We start from the raw sequence: 21,453 nt of genomic DNA, 5'->3' as shown, positions 1-21,453 counted from the left end.
AGAAACGCAGGCTACTGATTCATACAGTTGAGTGCTTGCATCGACAAAGATATAAACTTCGTAAAGATAACCTCTCTGGAAGTTCCATTTCACTTTCGAAAAGGTCCCGTCAAACCTTGACATCATACATCTGACGAAGGTTAGAAGGCTAGGGCACCCATTGTGCGGCGAAGAATGCCTGCGGTGGTATTTCGTCTCAATCAATCTTGTGTATTCAAAGCTGTTTAAAAAGCTACTTTGCTTTTAGAACGTACCAATAAGCAAGCTATAGCTATAAGTAAGCTATAGATCCATGGAATTGTTCGGGATGTTTTGTTTGTTTTTCGCCCATGAATGTATGAGGAAAAAAATATGTGCAAATTTTCTTTTTAAAACTTCTGCCAAAGACGAATAACATTGTCAACATAAAATCTGCTGAGAAACAAGTCAATATACCTTGCCACGTACTCATTTATGGAGCGCGAGAAATATTTAACCCTACGCTACGTAGTGTTTTCCGCTACGTGTTTGCAAAGAGGAAGAAAAAAGGACTTTTTCATGGTCAGAGATGCCTGGCTCGATATGTACCAAGCATTCGCTAATTGATCGAATATAAGAACAAGATCAAGTATAGTCGTCTAGATGCCTTGGAAGCGAGTTGGTCCATTATCGACCTATTGCAAGATGAGGAATAGTACAATGCTTCCTCAGAAATGAAAATCTGAATTAGACACGCAACCTAACAAACCGTGATCGAATCGACCTCCGGCACAATAATTTCCCCCTACAAGGATCACTTTGCCATGAGCAAATGACGCCGCGTTTCCTTAAACATCAGGCACGAGTTGCGGAGGCGAGTTGGGTGGGCTGGAACACCACATAACATGTCTATTTGCCAACCTGTAAGCTCCAAAGTAACGGAGTCTGAATTTCTGGCCTGACGCAGTACAGCAGGCTGTATATTTTGATATAGCTGCTTATTTAATATTTGTGTATTTGATTCAGCACCCGAAGCACCCGTTATGGCATTATATAGGGGCGATGGAAAATAGTGAATTATGTACAATGTAAATAATATAGGAAGACATTACATGCGATACAGAAGGATACAACCATCTAACACGAGCAAAGAAAACATAGAAAAAATGAGTTTTATATAATGTATGCTAGTGGGAAAAACGCAAACGAACTCAAAACGCCGTGGAGAGGACCATTCCCCAGCAGAACACGAGTTTAACAAGACAGTCGAATGACATAGGCAAACAACCTACAAAAATACAGATCACAAGAAACGTAAGAAAATGTTATTCAGTACTAAGCACATGAAAACACTCTTAAAGGTAAATCTGCAAGCATATGTGGGTTATGAGACGTGGATACACACTAAGAAGGTTAGCAGTGCTGCGTGAAATTATGATTGCGTAAGCGAGACAATGTTTGAACGCAAAAAGTTCCTTTCATTCGGCAACAGATAAAACTACAGGCAAATTTTAATAAGCGTCAGGCCAGGAAAATATAGGTTTTACTTCTTGAACATGGTCTGCGCGAGTCGAGAACGGAGGAACAGAAATATGGGCTCGAGCGAATGAAATGTTAGTGTTGTAAATACTACGGAAGAACGACAACCGTGTGAATTTCCTGCGCATGTCAAGAGAAAGGAGATACAGTGATTTCTGTAAGGCGGACATGCTTTTATGGCGAATGTATGAAGGTAAGATGAACTGCACAGTTTTATTTTGGACTGATTCGATATATTAGATTGATCGGGGTGCCACTTGGCGGCACATATTCTAAAGAGAGCCAGACAAGAGAACTAAAACTGAAGTCTGGTATCTGTGTTTTCAAGGTATATGTGCGGTCCGAGATAATAATGTTTCTTACATGCTTTTCTTGTAATGTGTTCAATGTGAGCATTCCAGCCTAAATTAGAGGTAAACAGACCAACCGAGAATCTGATCGAAGATTGTGAGTCCTAGTAACCCGGCGTGTTTTAAACTGGTGTGAGCTAAGTCGAGCAATAAAAGGGAATTTTACGTGCTCAGTTTTGCTATGACAATTTTCATCTGCCATGTGTCGAACCATTCTGTTAGTTTGATTAAATCATGCTGCAGCACCGTGACGTGCGCAGTGCAGCTTATTTCGTTATACAAGACGCAGTCGTCTGCGAAGAGACTTATTTGTGAAGTAATATTAGTTGCGATGTCATTGGTGTAAATTAAATATAGTTCTGAACCAAGGACGGACCCTTGCGATACAGCCGAAGGGACGTGAGTGTGGTTGAAAAAGAAATTGCTTCGATTTAATTACTTGAAATAAATTCGTTAGGATATCATCAATCATTCGCATCGTCTTATAGTTAAATTGTAGGTTCGTAACTTTCAATTTCACTCGATTATAAAGTACGCCGTCGAAACCTGTAGGAAACTAAATGAAAATGGCGTCTGTGCAAGCAAATGCGAATTTCGGTTACAGCTTCACATAGTTGCCTTTGACATGAACAGTTTTGACGAAAGGCATGTTCGTTGTTGAAGGTTAGGCTATTTTCCTTAACATAGGCTATAATTTGAATAAGAATGTGTTCCAATAATTTGCAACAAATAGATCTCAGTAATATAGATCTGTTGTATTTGAATCTGTTGTGTCACCAGATTCAAATACCGGTATTACCAATGCTGCTTTCCGATATTTCGGCAGGCGTCTCATATTTAGAGATTGCTGAAATATTAGGGATAACAAAAAAAGCAGTAGTAGTGCGAAGGTAATTTTAAATGTTTAGCACTTATACCGTCCGGACCTGGGCTGCTTTTATGAGGAACCCTATCAATTGCATTAGTGGAAACATGTTTCGATATCATGATGGCTAAAAGAGTGAACCGACTAGATTGGTCATGCAAGTACGTGAGTGTTTTCAAGTGGCAGTTCATCAGTGAAAACTACAGAGAAGAATTTGCTAACTTTCTCTAATCTATCTCTTGAGTTAATCACGGCTCTGTTTTCGGAAATTGGTAAAGCAGCTGTGTGATTCGGTTTTGGGTGAACTATATGCAGAGCTTTGCCTGGTCAGGTTTTTCGTATTGGGAAGGGTGCAAATAAAAACTTGTCTTTAGTTTCAGCAATCTCAGTTGCTGTATGACGGGCTGTACTTTGATAACTTTCCCAATCTGTGGGAGCATTGGTTCGGACAGCTTTTCATAATACTTTTTTTCATGTTTAATAATTTCTTTACTTCGCAGTTAAACCAAGGGTCGTTCTGCCTTGAGATGTTGGTTATTTTTGGTATGCAAAGTGTTTCGGCTTGTCTGAGTTTATTGGGGAACAAGCAACAGTTAATATTTACCGTTCCCTTTTTAAAAGTATTTGCAAAGTCGGCTGTAAATGTGGTTAAGCTGCCAATCATTCTCCCGGAGTCGGCGCGTCCGTAGTTGAGAATGCATTCTTCCACTCTGTTTTTACTGACATGGTTCAATGCAAAGAAATATTGCACCACCTTATGGTCACTTATTAGTTCTAGTACGTCTGTCGCAGCGAGGTTTGGATAATTTGTTAACTAAAGGTCTAGTACGTGGTCACTCCATGTTGGTTCGCGGATGACATGACTTAATTGGTGAAAGTGCAGTGTTCTTTAGATATAAAAGACAATCAGATACGTTCCTATTTGCCTTCAAGGACGGGATTTTTCGAACTCGGATATGGCCTGTTGTACAGCATCATTGAAAAAGGGAACAGTTTCTAACCGGCTGTCTGGTGGACGTTAGTACGCACCAATGACGCATTGCGCATGCCGAATGCGTGCGGAAACGCAGACTACTTGAAGGGGAGAGTCGACTATCACTAGAGATAGTTGTTAGTCCTTTTTAATGCCTATAATATCTTCGTCTCCTCGAAAGCCTTTTCTGTCCTTGCGAAAGATTAAAAATATAGGTCAAGTGCGAATTTGCGTCTGTGATTTCATTGTAAAGCCACGCTTCCCTACCTGCTGCTATGTCTGTGGAGCAAAAATGTACGAGCGTTTTTGATGCGCCAACCTTGTGATAAAGGCTGCGGAACTTTGCCAAGTGCAACCAGACAGCATATGTGGACGTAGTCATGAGCCTTTCAAATGGTTTTCCTGAAGTACTGGAACATTGCTTTCTTGCAACAACCTGTACATGATTATTATAGTGACCATGTCACAGTGGTAAACAGCGCCTTTAAGTTGCAGAGAGGTAAAACGACGAGAAAATGTTTGTTTACTTCGCAATTACTTCGTAAAGTCGCGCAATTTCCTGCGAGCAAATTGTACCTTAGGCAAATATCTTTCTCTATTCATACACTAGGGGACTCGAGGTTTTTGAGTTTGGAGGGCTTTTTGTAGCACTCTTTTTTTTCTGGCTTAAAGTTGACGAATTTATTGATAACAGTGCCGCGAAAACCATCCGCGCGCTGACCAACACGAAGGGCGCGAGCAATGTCACCTTCGTTGATCTTCAAGTGAGCGAGACAAGATTCCTCCCCTACGGCTTCGGATTCGATATATCATTCATGGCCCTCTTGGGGTATACCCTTCATTATGAGCTTGTTGCGCCTTATTCTGTTACTTACGTCGTCCACAAGATCAACGAGAGCTTTATTTGCTTTTGATATGTTTATCTTAACTTCCTGAACAGAACCATTGACGGGGTCAAAGTGCTTTTTGATTTCCGACATACTACTACTTTATTTTTTCAACAGCGATGACCCAGGCATAGTGGCATATAATTTCTCGGTTCATTCGTTTAGATGGGATCACATCTTTTTCACGAACCTCTTTCAGAAAGGCGAGGACGTCCTCGTTCATGGGACCTCGGGTACTCTCCACGTGTCCGCCTATAAGCAGCAGCAGAACAAGAGAAATGCACCGCAAAGTTCATGAGAGTCTGGGCAAAAGTGCGCGAACAAAGTGCGGACTATCATGACAACGTTCAACCCTACGGTGACTAGGCTGGTAGCATGCAAACGGGCCGACGCTTGCGCGATCTATTTGTATAGCAAAAAAAAGTCAGATAGACGGGGGATCAAAGGCGGCAAAAAAAATTCAGTGCTCTTCCTCTCTCTGAAGAAGGGTGACCAGCGAAGCTGTATATATGGGTCCCTTAATGGCCTAATGCGCCTCCGCCGCGGGTCGGCCCAGTATTGCACTATCTTCGGGATCCGCCCACGTATGGGGAGTGCTTAACCGCGGCTTCACCTCCGTGTCGGGTCGGCCCGGCATTGCCCTATCTTCAGGATCGGTCCGCCTGAGGGGAGTACTTAATGGCTGAGTCACCGCTGCCGCGGTTCGTCCCGGTGTTGCACCATCTTCGGGATAGGATAGGCGGAGGTGAAGCAGGCGTTAAGCACTCCCCATATGTGTGCCGATCCTGAACATAGTGCAATGCCGGGCCTACCCACGGCGGAGGTACAGTTCCACATTAAGGGGCCCACATACACAGCTTCGCTGGTCATCCTTCTTCCCAGAGAGGAAAGGCACTGAGTATTTTTTCTACTGGCACAACCAACTAACCGCGAAATAGGTTACCATGCAATATCCTCAGTTCTAACTCTTACGCTCCTTCTACTTTGCTTTTCTTTGTTTTCTTATTTTTCTTGTAGCTTTGTCCACACTGGCGGTTTTCCTGATACGTTATTGAAATAATTGCATCGATAAGTGCGACTTGGCGACCAACTTGGTTTAATTCAGTCACCGGAGGCCTGGCGACAGGTAGATTGCGATTTTCAGCCCTGTGCAACAGAACCCGCATGCCGCGGCGATGAAAATCTCCCCATGGGAAGCAGTCTAAGAGGGACACTAGAGAGAATATTTTGAGCTTCACCAGTGAATTGTCACAATACCACGAAAGCCGCTCTGAGAGTAAGACTAGCCATGGCATGCGAGGAAAGGCGCAAGAATGAAGCACGAGTGGCGACGCTGGCCTTGAAGCCCCCGCACCAGCGCAACGTGACGTCACGAATTTTGACGCAGCCTACTAGGGTCTATTTTTCTTTATTCGATAAAGAGGAACCACATTGTGTTCGAGAACAGCCTAGGGAACGTAGCAAGAATTGATGACTGACTCATAATGGCCCGTACACGAAAATCCTCTTTGAAATCTGTGACGTCACACTGACGCACGAGTGCAAGTTTCAGCACCTTTTTTTTTATTGAAACAGTGACCTCTTATTTCTCTCTTCGATAATGGACCTATTACCACAAAATTGGTGGAACTGATGCTTTGAAAAAAGTACTTTCTCATCGCGGACCACTTTACCATCGCTGTACGAAAAGAACATGTGCTTCCAGTATAATATAACATACTCCCGTAATGTCCGTAATTTGTTTAGCGCATGAGCATGGCACATGTTAGCAGCAAAATTGATATTTTAATGCACTCAGCACTAGTGAGCTACGCATCTGGCTTTCTCTGGAAAATAAACCTCGAGTGCCTTTGCAGCTTGCCACGTTGAACATTGCTGCAGTCTTGCGGTTACTCACACAGGCTCCGGCTAAGCGAAGCTCGCGTGAGATATGTGTACGTATAATTCTGTAAAAATACCTAGGGAAGAGATGTCACTCATCGTTCGCAATTTTTTCTCTCCTGCTCTGTCTTTGTTTTGAATGTTTGGCGGAACAGATGTCAGATGTTGTCCATTTGGACATTCCTTGCACTGGACAGAAGAAAAGGAAGATCAGTGGAGCTCATGTTACCCAGGCTGCTTGGCCATGGCTCCCTGTGTAAGAGCTCACGTGCTGCTCTGCTGCGGGTGCAAGGGGAAACCGTGCATGCGAGGGCGAACCGAGAAGCCTGGTGCCTCGAGGCGCGCTCATTACCGCACGCCTAGTGTTAGAGGTCACGTGATGTGTTGTGTTCCGGATGTGTGGCACACTTGAATGAGCATAGGTAGCGGCAACACCAAAGTTTGCTATAGGAATTCCACACGTGCGTCCCTCTTCCCGTGAATCGCGTAAGCATTGTGACCGCTGCTGTTCGTGGTCATCACGTGAGCTCTGTTCATACGTGTATTAGGGTTCGTAGCACTGCCCATGTGTAGTTAGCAAGGGGATGTTTTAGAGCGTAGCTCTTAGGCGCCCGTTCCTGCGTTGAGTGTCGGCGTCATACCTCGGCGGCGTAACCGAGCGAACGGGCACAGCAAAAGACGAAAATGAACGCAGCGCGCAGCGGGTAAGAAGAGCGCGCGAGGAGGAAAATGTAGGAGGACGCTACAGTAAAAGCATGTGGCGGAGAGGGGGCGGAGGCGAGACAGCCTGCGCGCGCGCTGAGTGGTCGGCAGCCCTGCAGGCCAAGGTAGCGTGAAGTGGGAAGTGCCACCTTCCGCGGCGTCGTCCGCGGAAGGTGGCACGCGGCGTCGTCGGGCCATGGTGCTAGCGGTTGCGACGGAGATCTCTGCTCCTGCAAGCGGCGATGGCGAGCGGTTACGAGTAAGGCTTGATGTGACGCTCCATTGGGTGATGTCGCAGCTGACACCGGTGGAACGATTTCTCCGCGACAAAGGGCCGCTCTCGTTGTTGGTGAAACGAAAGTATGAAAACAGTGCAGTGCCGCGCAAGTCAACGATGTCTACGATGGCTACGATGTGGCGCCAGAGTCCCGCGCGTCTGTATGAAAACAAAGCACGCTACTGACAGTGTTCTATTCTTAATAAAAACGTAATACCTATATCATTTTCATACAAGATGCTGACGCGGGAAATGAAAACATGCATTGAGCTGCGCTCAAATTTCTCATTAGGGAGTATTGTAATTGTCGTTGAATTTTTTTTTAGGTATACTGCGCATGAATCGACAAGCCTTAGTTCATATAATATCCTAATACCGAGCTGTCTCTGTCATCTGTACCCTTTGGACGAAACTGTAGCGTCTAGTTCGTGTGTCTGCGTGTTTCGTTAGCCTTCTTCAATCAAAATCGGAAAACATTTTCATGCGAATAGTAAATAACGCTAACTTTTATATAATTCTGCTTTATGGTGTCCTTGCTTTTCGGTGGCTAAAGTTCATAGTGCTCGCTCACTTTGTTATGCTAAGGAATTTGATGGACGGGGAACGATAGTCCTGAATTACGTAACTCTCTTTGCGACACTGCGCGTGTTACGTACTCCAACTGCTGAGTGGCAGGCCATTACTTGACTTATCCTGTCAAAAAAGATAATAATGCCGTCACCAACATATACGCCGTTATATGCCAAATCGAAGGAATGATCAAAAGTGCGTTATAATCTTAAGCCTGGTCAAAGCGGATTACTTTACGCAACGCATCGTTAAAGCAGATAGCCTGCGCATGAGCGTACGCGGGAAGTTTTTTTTATTATTATTATTGTTATGACCTTTGCCCGGGTCTTCTCTGAAGCCTGCTTATAGTCGCCGCTTAGAGGAACGTTTTCATTAGTCCACATTTAGAGCCAGTTCAGGTAACCATCGTTCTGAAACTGCTAACGCGGTGATAGGCTGGAAGGCCATTCCATGCATTAGTATTATCAGACTAAGGGCCGCTAGAGCAGATGCACGACGTGGTTTGCACCATTTTTTTTTATTAGACAAATGGTTTTTTTATTTGTGTGCAATTGACTGCCCTCGAAGTATATGAAGCGTAAAAGTGCCTATCACATTAGGTTGACCCTGATAGCACCGCCCCCAGGCAACGACCAATAGCTCAACGAAGTTCACACAAGCTACGCCTGTTCACGAATGTCTATAGATTATTTACTCCACAAATAAAGTTCCAGCCATATGAAGACGGAATGCATGCACTTCTGATGGACCCCTGTGATGCATCGTCACAGCATGCGTTTCGCGCCGCGCATTATCTGAGTTTCAATTAGAACCGAAATGTCTGTCTAAGCTTTTAATCTTCAGTCGGTAACTTATTCGCAGTCAGTACAACACGAACTAATGCGCAGCCAGAAATTCTGCGATATTTGTCCGATGGCCCCGGAAAACACTTTGGCAATGGATTCCCTCCTGCATCTGCGCGGACTCATCCATTACACACAAGGCGAAACATTGCACGCTCAATAGAGTTGACACATCCGATGAAAGGACGGTTAAATCCACGTGGTCGTCAAACTGAAGAGATCAACAACAGGGTACATGGCTAATTTGCGTGGAAGTTTTCGTAACGAAGTCCCGTTCTTGGCATTCTCTTTCTTTAAAGGCCAAACTTTTAAGCACGCCTTTGAGCTCTATAATATTCTCTCCAGAGACCCTCTTAGCTGGGCGGTCTGCTTCAGTCCAACGTTGTTTCTTTTACATATACATAGTAATTGTGTCTCAGAGTGGCATATAATGTCACGAATGCATTATATTCAAAGTTCAGCGCTTTATTTTAAGCAGAAAAATAAGGTCCACTGAATATTTTTTTATATGAATTAGACTTTCACGGAAAGTGTCATCAAAACTAATACACCAGATCATGAACACGGCGATCGCCACGAAGCTGCGAGCATAATTGTGCTCCTGTGCTAGCAGGCTGGCGAGGTCAATTGGTCGCGCTTCATACTACCGCGAAATTAGTATTACTCCTTCTTCTTTTTTTCTCATTTGCTTCCAGTTTGCTGGACGCTGTGGCGAAAACAACAAGCAGGGAGGGGCTGGAATACGCGTAGACGTAGAGAAAACCCAGGCCTAGGTCACTACATTCTTGGAGCTGTCGCTACTGCGGCGGACGAACTGGGCAAGTTAAATTACGGAACCGCGAAATTAAATTAAATTATAGGGTTTTACGTGCCAAAACCTCTTTCTGATTATGAGGCACGTCGTAGTGGCGGACTCCGGAAATTTTGACCACCTGGGGTTCTTTAACGTGAACCTAAATCTAAGTACACGGGTGTTCTCGCAATTCGCTCCCATCGAAATGCGGCCGCCGTGGCCGGGATTCGATCCCGCGACTTCGTGCTCAGCAGCCCAACACCATAACCATTGAGCAACCACGGCGGGTGACCGCGAAATGATGCATACAGCTGCTCTTTGTATTTTTTTATTTTATTTATGGCACCTCTTAACCCGCCAAATGTTGCGAATAAAGTAAATTTCTATTTAAGATCTATCTATCTATCTAATCTATCTATCTATCTATCTATCTATCTATCTATCTATCTATCTATCTATCTATCTATCTATCTATCTATCTATCTATCTATCTATCTATCTATCTATCTATCTATCTATCTACCGCACCTCACGCCAACCAAGTATCCTAAGCTGTCCACCTGCATCTGCATGGGCAACTAGGTATTTGCTCCTTGTCGCGATTTAAGAATCAATATCTCATTGTTGTTGAGAGAACGAGTTTAAGGGAGGAGAAAATAAAGGAAAGGAAAATTACTGAAGCATAATTTCAGCGCCGTGGTTCTAAGCGCACCCGCGGTAGAGAAACGGAAGGAGATATAATCGTGCGTGGCCATGGTACGCATGCGAAAAACTGCCTTAATGAATTTAGAGACTTGAGAAAAAGTTTCGATAACAACCGATATAATGACAATCACCACTCGAATACAACAAGACAGATTATTGAGACATGGAAAATTCCCTTGGACTAAGTATGGTTTGCGAGAGAAGGGCTTGTAAGTAGTGAACATTTTAGAAGATGAGGTAATATAAGATAGTCTCCGCGCTTACCGAGAGGATGGCGACCGCACCAGACTACACCAGGCACCTTACTGAGACATGCGAGCTCTTTGGCCGGAACAAAGCCCCTTTCTCTGCCGGCCGAGCGCAGATAACGTGCATTCCGATCGCCCAAGGTTGCGCGGTCAATGTTTTAGTTTGAATCGAGCGGACTCGAGAGACTACGAAAAGGCTAAGCAGGTGCGAGCGCGGCACGCTTAGCGTGGGAAGCTACCGGGAGTAACTATCTCAAGGACTGCTGCTCACGAGGGCAAACTATGTTTGTGTAACTATAATAACCCTAATAAGACTACTTTCGGAAAGTGAACGGCCCAGAGGGCTGTACTACGAGTGCTATCACTGATAATCTTCTATATATATATATATATATATATATATATATATATATATATATATATATATATATATTTCACATTTATGGGATCGAATGCGAGCGCTCTTGCTTTGTTTCTGCGTGTAGTTGAGAGAACGAGTTTAAGGGAGGAGAAAAAAAAAACAATGTAACCTGGGGCCTGAGGCACCAACCGACTGAGCTATCTTTTCGGGCAACATCCAAGGGCCATGAGTTGAAATCCCCTGTTCTCTCTTTTTCTGCCTTTTTTATATTTCTTTTCTTTTAGTTTATCACTATAGGAGGGAATCGCACATCTTCGCCACGAGCGTATGGCCACTCATGTGGAGGTCATAAACTACCAGGCTTCTCCAGTTGAGTGCCATCTGTGCGGTTTAACCAAGCTCAGATTGGTCCCCCTTGACTGATCGAAGAAGTCACCACTGTAGGTTAAATGAGGCGTACAACTCCTGCTGTGGCGAAGGGGTAGAGTATCCGCCTCGCGTGCAAGAGGACCGTGGTTCGAATCCCGGTGCCGCGCAATTTTCCACCGGAAGAAACCGCGTGTTCAGAAAATTGCATAAACAGGCCTGGAGTGCGGCCTGAACCCGGTAACTAGAAACGGTAGCGCACTCTCTCACCAGAGCAGGATTGGCCACCCTGGTGCAGTACTTGGCCACAACCTCCTATATGAACACAACAACCAAACCCCGGCCCTCAGACCCCAGCAGCCGCGAAGCAACTAACCACGGCGGCGGTCAGATCTGTGACGCAGCAGAGGGTGCTAAGGATCCCTGGCTCCGGACAGGCCGCCATTGGAATCTGAACCTGATAACGTTTAACGTTAGAACGTTATGTAGTGAGGCGAGTCTAGCAGTTTTATCGGAGGAATTAGAGGGTAGTAAATGGCATACAAGTGTGCTGTGAGGTTAGCACGACAAAAGAAGCATATACAGTGCTAAAAGGCGGGCACGTTCTGTGCTACCGAAGCTTAGCGGAGAGACAAGAACTAGGAGTCGGATTCCTGATTAATAAGAATATAGCTGGTAACATACAGTAATTCTATAGCATTAACGAGAGGGTGGCAGGTCTTGTTGTGAAACTTAATAAGAGGTACAAAATGAAGATTGTACAGGTCTACGCCCCCTACATCCAGTCATGATGACCAGGAAGTCGAAAGCTTCTATGAAGACATGGAATCGGCGATGGGTAGAGTGAAAACCAAATACACTATACTAATGGGCGACTTTAATGCCAAGGTAGGCAAGAAGCAGGCTGGAGACAAGGCAGTGGGGGAATATGGCATAGGCACTAGGAAAAGCAGGGGAGAGTTATTAGTAGAGTTTGCGGAACAGAAAAATATGAGGATAATGAATACCTTCTTCCGCCAGCGGGTTAGCCGAAAGTGGACGTGGAGGAGCCCAAATGGCGAGACTAGAAATGAAATAGACTTCATACTCTGCGCAAACCCTGGCATCATACAACGTGTAAACGTGCTCGTCAAGATGTGCTGCAGTGACCATAGGATGGTAAGAACTCGAATTAGCCTTGACTTGACGAGGGAACGGAAGAAACTGGTACATGAGAAGCCGATAAATGAGTTAGCGGTAAGAAGGAAACTACAGGAATTCCGGATCAAGCTATAGAACAGGTATTTCGGCTTTAACTCAGGAAGAGGACTTGAGTGTTGAAGCAATGAACGACAATCTTATGGCCATCATTAAGAAGTGCGCAATAGAAGTCGGTGGTAACTACGTTAGACGGGAGACCAGTAAGCTATCGCAGGAGACGAAAGATTTGATCAAGAAACGCCAATGTATGAAAGCCTCTAACCCTACTGCTAGAATAGAACTGGCAGAAGTTTGTAAGTTAATCAAGAAGCGTAAGACAGCTGACATAACGAGCTATAATATGGATAGAATTGAACATGCTCTGAGGAACGGAGGAAGCCTAAAAGCGATGAAGAAGAAACTAGCAATAGGCAAGAATCCGATCTATGCGTTAAGAGACAAAGCCGGCAATATCATTACTAATATGGATGAGATAGTCCAAGTGGCCGAGGAGTTCTATAGAGATTTATACAGTACCAGTAGAACCCACAACGATAATGTGAGAGAGAAAAGCCTAGAGGAATTTGAAGTCCCACAAGTAACGCCGGAAGAAGTAAATAACGCCTTGGGAGCTATGCAAAGGGGCAAGACAGCTGGGGAGGAACGGGTAGCAGCATACTTCTTGAAGGATGGCGCGAACATTGTACTAGAAAGACTGGCCACCCTATATACGCAATGCCTCATGACCTCGAGCGTGCCGGAATCTTGGAAGATCGCTAACATAATCCTACTCCACAATAAAGGGGACGCCAAAGACTTGAAAATTCATAGACCGATCAGCTTACTGTCCGTTGCCTACAAAGTATTTACGAAGGTAATCGCAAATAGAATCAGGAACACCTTAAACTTCTGTCAACCAAAGGACCAGGCAGGATTCCGTAAAGCCTACTCAACAATAAACCACATTCGCGCTATCAATCAGGTGACAGAAATGTGCGGAATATAACCAACGCTTGTATATAGACTTCATTGATTACGAAAAAGCGTTTGATTCAGTCGAAACGTCAGCAGTCATGGAGGCATTACGGAATCAGGGTGTAGACGAGCCATATGTAAGAATACTGAAAGATATTTATAGCGGCTCCACAGCCACCGTAGTCCTCCATAAAGAAAGCAACAAAATCCCAATAAGGAAAGGCGTCAGACAGGGAGATAAGATCTCTCCAATGCTATTCACAGCGTGCTTACAGGAGGTATTGAGAGATCTGGAGTGGGAAGAATTGGGGATAAAAGTTATTGGAGAATATCTCAGTAACTTGCGATTCGCTGATGATATTGCCTTGCTTAGTAACTCAGGAGACCAATTGAAATGCATGCTCACTGACTTGGAGAGGTAAAGCAGAAAGGTGGGTCTGAAAATTATTCTGCAGAAAACTAAAGTAATGTTTAACAGTCTCGGAAGAGAACAGCAGTTTACGATAGGTAGCGAGGAACTGGAAGTGGTAAGGGAATACATCTACTTAGGGCAAGTAGTGACCACGGATCCGGATCATGACACTGAAATAACCAGAAGAATAAGCATGGGCTGGGTTGCGTTTGGCAGGCATCCTCAAATCATGAACAGCAGGTTGCCACTATCCCTGTGTCTTACCAGTACTCACGTATGGGGCAGGAACCTGGAGGCTTACGAAAAGGGTTCTGCTTAAATTGAGGACGACGCAACGAGCTATGGAAAGAAGAATGATGGGTGCAATGTTAAGGGATAAGAAAAGAGCACATTGGGTGAGGGAACAAACGCGGGTGAATGACATCTTAGCTGAAATCAAGAAAAAGAAATGGGGGCACGGGCAGGACATGTAATGAGGAAGGAAGATAACCGATGGTCATGAAGGGTTACGGACTGGATTCCAACGGAAGGGAAGCGTAGCAGGGGACGGCAGAGAGTTAGGTGGGCGGATGACATCAAGAAGTTAGCAGGGACAACATGGCCACAATTAGTACATGACCGGGGTAGTTGGAGAAGTATGGGAGAGGCTTTTACCCTGCAGTGGGCGTAACCAGGATGATGATGATCATGATGATGATGATGATGATCTCATTGTCGTCATGCCGACGTCGTTATATGTCATTGCTGTTCCATCGGCATCATTCCTTCTTCGTCATTCCATCCTCAATGCGTCAATGTCATGCAGCCGTCGTCATGGCTCCATTCTCATGGGCGACCCTGAAAAGCTAGTGCTATAACAAAGTGGGAGGATATCGGAATATGTAGCATAAGGGCAAATCAACGAAAGCCTCAGAATTACCCCTACACTTGTTAAGCAAACATGAAAATGCGAATGTCGTTCGTAGCGACATTGTTCGATTGCTACTCGCATTACTGTCGAGATCCATCGGGCGACGAGTTCTGCGCCGTCTTTTATACTATGAATCGCCCGGAGGCTTTACAAAGAGGGCACATACAGATATGAGTGTTAGTAGCTATCAAGAAGATCATAGAGTTAGTGATGGCACCGATGGAGTCTGGACGGTGGTTCCATTCTTCCTATATCCTTGGTAAAAGTTATCTTCCGTAAATTTTGAGTAAACATTGCCGTAAAAAAAGGCTAAACCAACGTTATCAGAATGATTAATGCCGGATGATACGTACAGAGGATGATGCACCAGTTCAATCGCCTTCAAGGATCTGATTGAACTAAGACTTTTTATTAGACACACAGTCGCGAACACTTCCATCAAGAAAAGAAATTTGGCAGGTGAAGCATCAGTCTCATTGAGGAGACCCTAGAATAACGACCATTGTTTGTTAGAATGTACCGAGGGCTGCGATTCTCGAGAGATTCTAAAAGGTTTGTACGTGTCACCCCATGTCAAGCCGATGCACTCAAGATTGTGTCCGATCCCTTGCGTTGGCTGTAGCTTCGCGCAAGATGCGTATTACGCCAAGACTCGTGTATAAAATAACAGCAGCGCCATAGAATAGCAGTGCAGGGTTGGCAGTGTTTGCATTCGAATTAAAGGTCGATTGCCGCTTAAAAATTTCTCTTCGTCGCCTTCAATGTTGATACCTATATCATGGGTTGAGGACAGCATTCGTCTATTTGAGAATACAGGTATTTCCGCAAACATAAGATAATTTAGGTCGGGCCATATTGTTAAACACTATTGAATATATACAAACTAGCGTCGGAATATTCCACTCGTGTGAGCAAGGCAATAGAGAACGCAAAATAGCAAGAAAAACGCTACGGTGATAATACGACGTACAGGCAGTTAGTGAAACGGCGTCCAACACCCAGCCTCTCACTGGAGGACGCGGTACGTCCTTTCAGCGCGGCCTTTAGATGTGGCAGTCCGCCGAACAGACGTAGAACTTCCTGTGCCAGCACTGAATACTGTAGCGCGACCGCATAGAAACGAGTTCTGCATGACAGTCGCTAATAATAATAATATTTGGGGTTTTACGTGCCAAAACCACTTTCTGATTATGAGGCACGCCGTAGTGGAGGACTCCGGAAATTATGAAAGTCGTTAAAATGGTCACATGAACCAGAGCAAAACGAAGCATTCTGCAAACGAAAATTATGCACGACGTACTAAAAATTTATTGCAGAACTTCGTTGCCACACAGAATGGTCATTGCATATGTGCTAAGTGCGTCGCATCACTCAACCAAAGTTATTTTGAGTTATTTTGTAGTGTGAACCGAATTCCCTAACACAAAGGAATTCATTCTTTCATGTTGCCGTTGGTACAGAGGGCAAAATGGCGTCCATCGAGTGACCGCCTCAGCGTATATGCTAAGGGACTTAGAGGCATTTTATAAGCAGATGATTGCTTTCGACGCAAACGTAAGCCGTTGCTTAGTCAGTTCGGGGAACTGAACTGTTATCGCGGTCAGTGTGCACCTTAAGTCTAGGAAGTATTTTGCATCGCCGAAGGCGGTAACATATGCGTGTGTGCACCAACGGTGTCGGCACGTCCCGAGAAAATCGCGGGTCCGTTTGATTCAAGTGCACCACCTGAACCAGACCGCGCGGTGCCGCACCTTGCCATTCCTTTGAGCGGTGCAGCTTAGCGCCCCCTGCACCCTTGCGTTCGTTTAAAAAAAAGTCCAGCAAAGTGCACTGGTTCAGTAATTTCAGTAATTCAGCAAAGTGCACTGGTTCACCTGCTTTGCCGGTGGTACCACGTTGGTGCACGCATGGTTCGCTATCTTGCAGGCGATCTACTCGACTGCAGACGATGTCAACGAATGTCCTGTCCATGGTTTTTGTACCTCTCGACGGAATACAAACACAGGTTACTACTGTAGTGAGTGAGGATGGGACCCATGTTCCACTGAGAGGTGGTTTTGCGTACGGAACGCCAGGCATTTTAACCCTTCTAGGTCACACGGGGTCAGTTTGTCGTTGTCAGCTCCTTCGATTTAGCTATCTGCAGCTGTGGATACTGGCGAACACGACGTATTTGTTGTTGAGTTGTAGCAGTGCACCCGTTTGTCAATATGGCCGTACTGAAGTGTACAATACGCATGTTAACGTCATCTGAAAATTTAGCGCGTGTCTTTCGCCTAAAGCAAAGGCGATGGGAATAGCAATTACGTAGTAACGTCCTGTTTGGTCTTCCTTTCTTTGTGCTTGTGTTTTTTGCACTTACCGTGCGTAAATATTAAAGTTGTGGTTGCCGACAAAAGAAAAAAAAATTGGGTGTATTGGGTGTAAAAAAAGGTGTATATATTAATTTTCATCATTTGACTATGGTAGGTACGATAGCTTTGTGGTTACTGAGATACGCGCTGATTGGTCCGAATACAACGTTAGATTCTCGAACAAAGTTAAATTTATACACGACCGTTCTTGAGAAGTTGAGTCATTTGGATAAGTGTGGTACTTCAAATCATCTAACGCAAATTGAGTGAACCATTTCTTTTCTCGTTTTCAAATGTTCACATTGAAGTCTCCAACGATGATGACATGTTTAACGGCTAAACCATCTAAAGTGCGTCGTCATGAACTTCTCAATATTGCCGCGACAAACTTATTGACATTCAAGTTGCGCGCCCTTTGTATTGAACACTGTGCACGCCGTACCGTGGTGTTGTTCAGCAACAACAGGCAGCGATCTTCGTGTCACGGACAGCCAGCTGGACCCGGCTCATTTGCGCCACGCGCACGAGGTGTCACGCTACGAGAAAGAGGAAGACGGTTCGATGCCAGTTTTGAGAACGCGACTGCCGGGGATTTCTTCACGACCGCAGTGACATTTACTTGTGGGCACAAGTTCGCCCTTAATAAATATCGCTGTTTTATTAACATCGTTACATTTCTGGTGGAGGTACGGGGTATGAACCGAAGCCCCACGAACGAAAGTCAGCGTAGCCCCGACAACCAGCGAGTACATCCCGTGGAACTGACACCTGTATGCCAGCGGACCAGCCGCCGTCTTCGAGGTGACTCGTCCGAATTCAGTCCTCTTCTCTTCATGCCAAGAGAAACTCAGACGACGGACGCCGCCACAATGACTAGCCAGGTAACACCGGCACAGCTAGTCGTAAGCCAACCTCGCAAGCCGCCAACATTCCATGGTGACTCATTCGAAGACGTGGAAGATTGGTTGGAACTGTTCAAGAGAGTGGTGAGCTTTAATGAATGGAATGAGAGACAGAAGCTCCGTAACGTATATGTCGCTTTGTAGGACTTCGCAAAAACGTGGTATGAAAACCACGAACCCTGTTTGTTTTCTTGGAAGGAATTTCCACGACAACTGCTAGCAACGATAGCCAGCACGGATCGTAAAGAAAGGGCGGAAATTGCACTTCAAGCCAGGAACCAGCTCACAAACGAGAACGTGGCGATGTACATCGAGGACATGTCCCGCCTGTTCAATCGTGCTGATCTAACCACGAGTGAAGATAAGAAGCTGCGCCATCTCATCCGTGGAGCAAAGCAGGAACTCTTCGCAGTTCTCGTCCGCAACCCACCGCGCACGGTCGCCGAGTTCAGATCCGAAGCAACGACCATCGAAAAGACGCTGGAACAGCGGGCTCGGCAATACAACCGTGAGGCAAGCTGCGCACCTGCCCATGTCTTCCCTGGAGGCCTGCCAAACGACTTGGAAGCCCTGCGGGAGTCGTCCGGTCAGTGATCAGGGAAGAGCTCAACAAGCTGCAGACACCTCAGGCTCCAACTGCACTATCTATCGTCGACGTTGTCATGGACGAACTGAGGAACGTCATACGGGATCCAGAGCGTGAGCCACAGCCGACGCGGCGCACCCCAACGTACGCCGACGTACTCAGGCAAACCGCGCTACACAGTAGTGGAGCAGTTGCGACGACCGTTCCCTACCCGCCGACAGTACGCAGTGCTCCTCGTCTACTGGAACCACCGGCTGCCTACCAGCCTTCAGCACGTAGTGCACCTCGTTTTGTGGAACAAAGGCCCCAGCAAAGTGACGTCTGGCGTGACCACGAGCGCAGGCCTCTGTGTTTTCACTGCGGAGAAGCGGGTCACCTGTATAGGTTCTGCCCGTACCGTCAAGCTGGATTAAGGGGTTTTCCCTTAAGTGCACCACGCCCCCGAAACGGTGAACGGCCACCAGAGATCGAAGAATACTTCTCCACGCGCCAAAGCGCCACTGCTCCTCGCCAACATCAACCACGGTCACCGTCGCCCATGCGCTACCGATCGCCTAGCCCACGCGCGTCTTCAAGATTGCCTAGGCGTAGTTCACCAAGCCCACTCCAGGAAAACTGATGCAAGCGACCTGTGGAGGTGCAGAGCTGATATCCAGAGTTATGAAGATTCTCCAACGCGGTTCCAGTGCGAAGACGAGATAACTACAGTAAACAGGTGCAGGAACGAAACGATTACATCAGACTTGCGGTTGATAATAGATGGATGCGAGCTGAATGCCTTAGTCGACACAGGCACTGATTATTCGGTAATAAGCTTCAAGATGGCGAAACACCTGAAAAATGTTTCCGCAGAACTACTACGTCAAACCTGTGACACAGTGGACTGGAGCGCATATACGCACGGCAGGCGGTCATCTTATTACGCCCCTTGGCCGATGCACCGCAAGACTTACGATAAAAGGCTCCACTAACGTTTCTGACTTTATTTTACTGCCAGAATGTTCGCGGGAACTTACATTGGGAATCGATTTTCTACAAGCTAACGGCGCCATAATTAACCTACCTAGGTCCAGTGTGTCTTTCTCGACCGAACAAGCTATACCTGGGGAAGCATCGGAGGAGCGACGTGTTGCTGCACTGCACGTCGTTGATGATGATGTAAATGTGCCGCCACGCTGAAGTGTAATGGTTCTTGTGGAGAATGAAACATTTTACGACCGCGAAGGCATAGCGGGTGGAAACATAGAGCTTCTCTTCAACAAAGGTATTTGCGTGGCTCGGGGGCTTGTTCACTTAAGCGATGGCCATGCAAATGTCGCACTTACAAATTTTGGAAATGAATTCCAATACATCGAAAAAGGAACAGCTATTGCCTATTTCCACGAGCTCTGTGTAGCGACCGAATTATGCAGCCTAACGACAACGTCAACTGCCCTGCCAGGGACCTGCGGTGCCGACAGATCAATTACCGTCAACCCGAGACTCCCGGAAGCCCAAAAGAAACAGATATATGCCCTGATAAACAATTTTTGCGACTGCTTCTCCACTTTCTCGAAGGTACGGCGCACGTCGGTTGGAAAGCACAGAATTATAAAAGAGGGCGCCACCAGACCGGCATGCCAGCACCCGTATCGAGTTTCACCAAAAGAAAGGGAGATCATCAACAAGCAAGCAGAGGAGATGCTTTCTGATGACGTTATTCAGCCTTCCAGCAGTCCATGGGCGTCTCCCGTAGTGCTCGTTATGAAAAAAGATAACACACTTCGATTCTGCGTCGACTACCGTAAATTGAACTGCGGGATGTGTACCCCCTTCCGCGTATCGACGATACATTATATCGGTTCCTATGTGCAAAGTTTTCCTCCTCCCTAGATCTCAAGAGTGGATATTGGCAAATAGAGGTGGATGAACGGGACCGTGAAAAGACAGAACTCGCAACCACTGATGGGCTCTACCAATTTAAAGCACTTCCTTTCGGCCTCTGTTTCGCGCCCGCAACGTTCTAGCGAATGATGGACTGTGTGCTCGCAGTATTGAAATGGCAGTCATGCTAGTGTATTTGGATGATGTGGTCGTATTTTCCACCACATTTGACCGACATCTAGAGCTCCTGGGACTAGTATTAGAAGCTATTCGCGCAGCAGACTTGACAGTTAAGCCGGAAAAGTGTCAAGTTGGCTTCGATGAACTTCGGTTTCTCGGACACGTCATCAGTGCTGAAGGCGTTCGGCCAGATCCCGAAAAGACAGCAGCTGTTGCGAGGTTCCCGACACCCACAGACAAAAAGTCAGTGCGACGTTTCTTGGGTTTATGCGCCTACTACAGAAGATTTCTGGAAAGCTTTTCAAAGATTGCTGAGCCCCTTACAATGCTGACAAGAGAAGATCAACCTGTCATGTGGAAAAGCAAACAAGACGCCTTTGACGAGTTAAGGAAACGCCTGCAAGCTTCTCCAATCCTTGCCCATTTTGATGAGACAGCCGACACTGAAGTTCATACCGATACGAGTAACGTCGGCCTCGGTTCCATACTAGTGCAGTGGAACAACATCCAGGAGAAAGTAATTGCTTATGTCAGCCGTAAGCTCTCAAAAGCAGAGGCAAACTACTCCGCAACCGAGAAAGAGTGTCTTGCAGTCATGTGGGCAATATGTAAGTTTCAGCCCTACTTCTATGGTAGACCATTCAGAGCAGTCAGTGATCATTCGCTTTGCTGGCTGGCGAATCTCAAGGATCCATCCGCTCGACTAGCAAGATGGAGCCTTAGGCTTCAAGAGTATGACATTACTGTTGTATACCGATCCGGGAGGAAACACAGT

Source organism: Dermacentor variabilis, chromosome 2 (genome assembly GCF_050947875.1).
Source record: "Dermacentor variabilis isolate Ectoservices chromosome 2, ASM5094787v1, whole genome shotgun sequence".
In the NCBI taxonomy this organism is placed as follows: Eukaryota; Metazoa; Arthropoda; class Arachnida; order Ixodida; family Ixodidae; genus Dermacentor; species Dermacentor variabilis.
The sequence above is the reverse complement of the archived record's forward strand: the minus strand, read 5'-3'. Positions refer to the sequence as shown.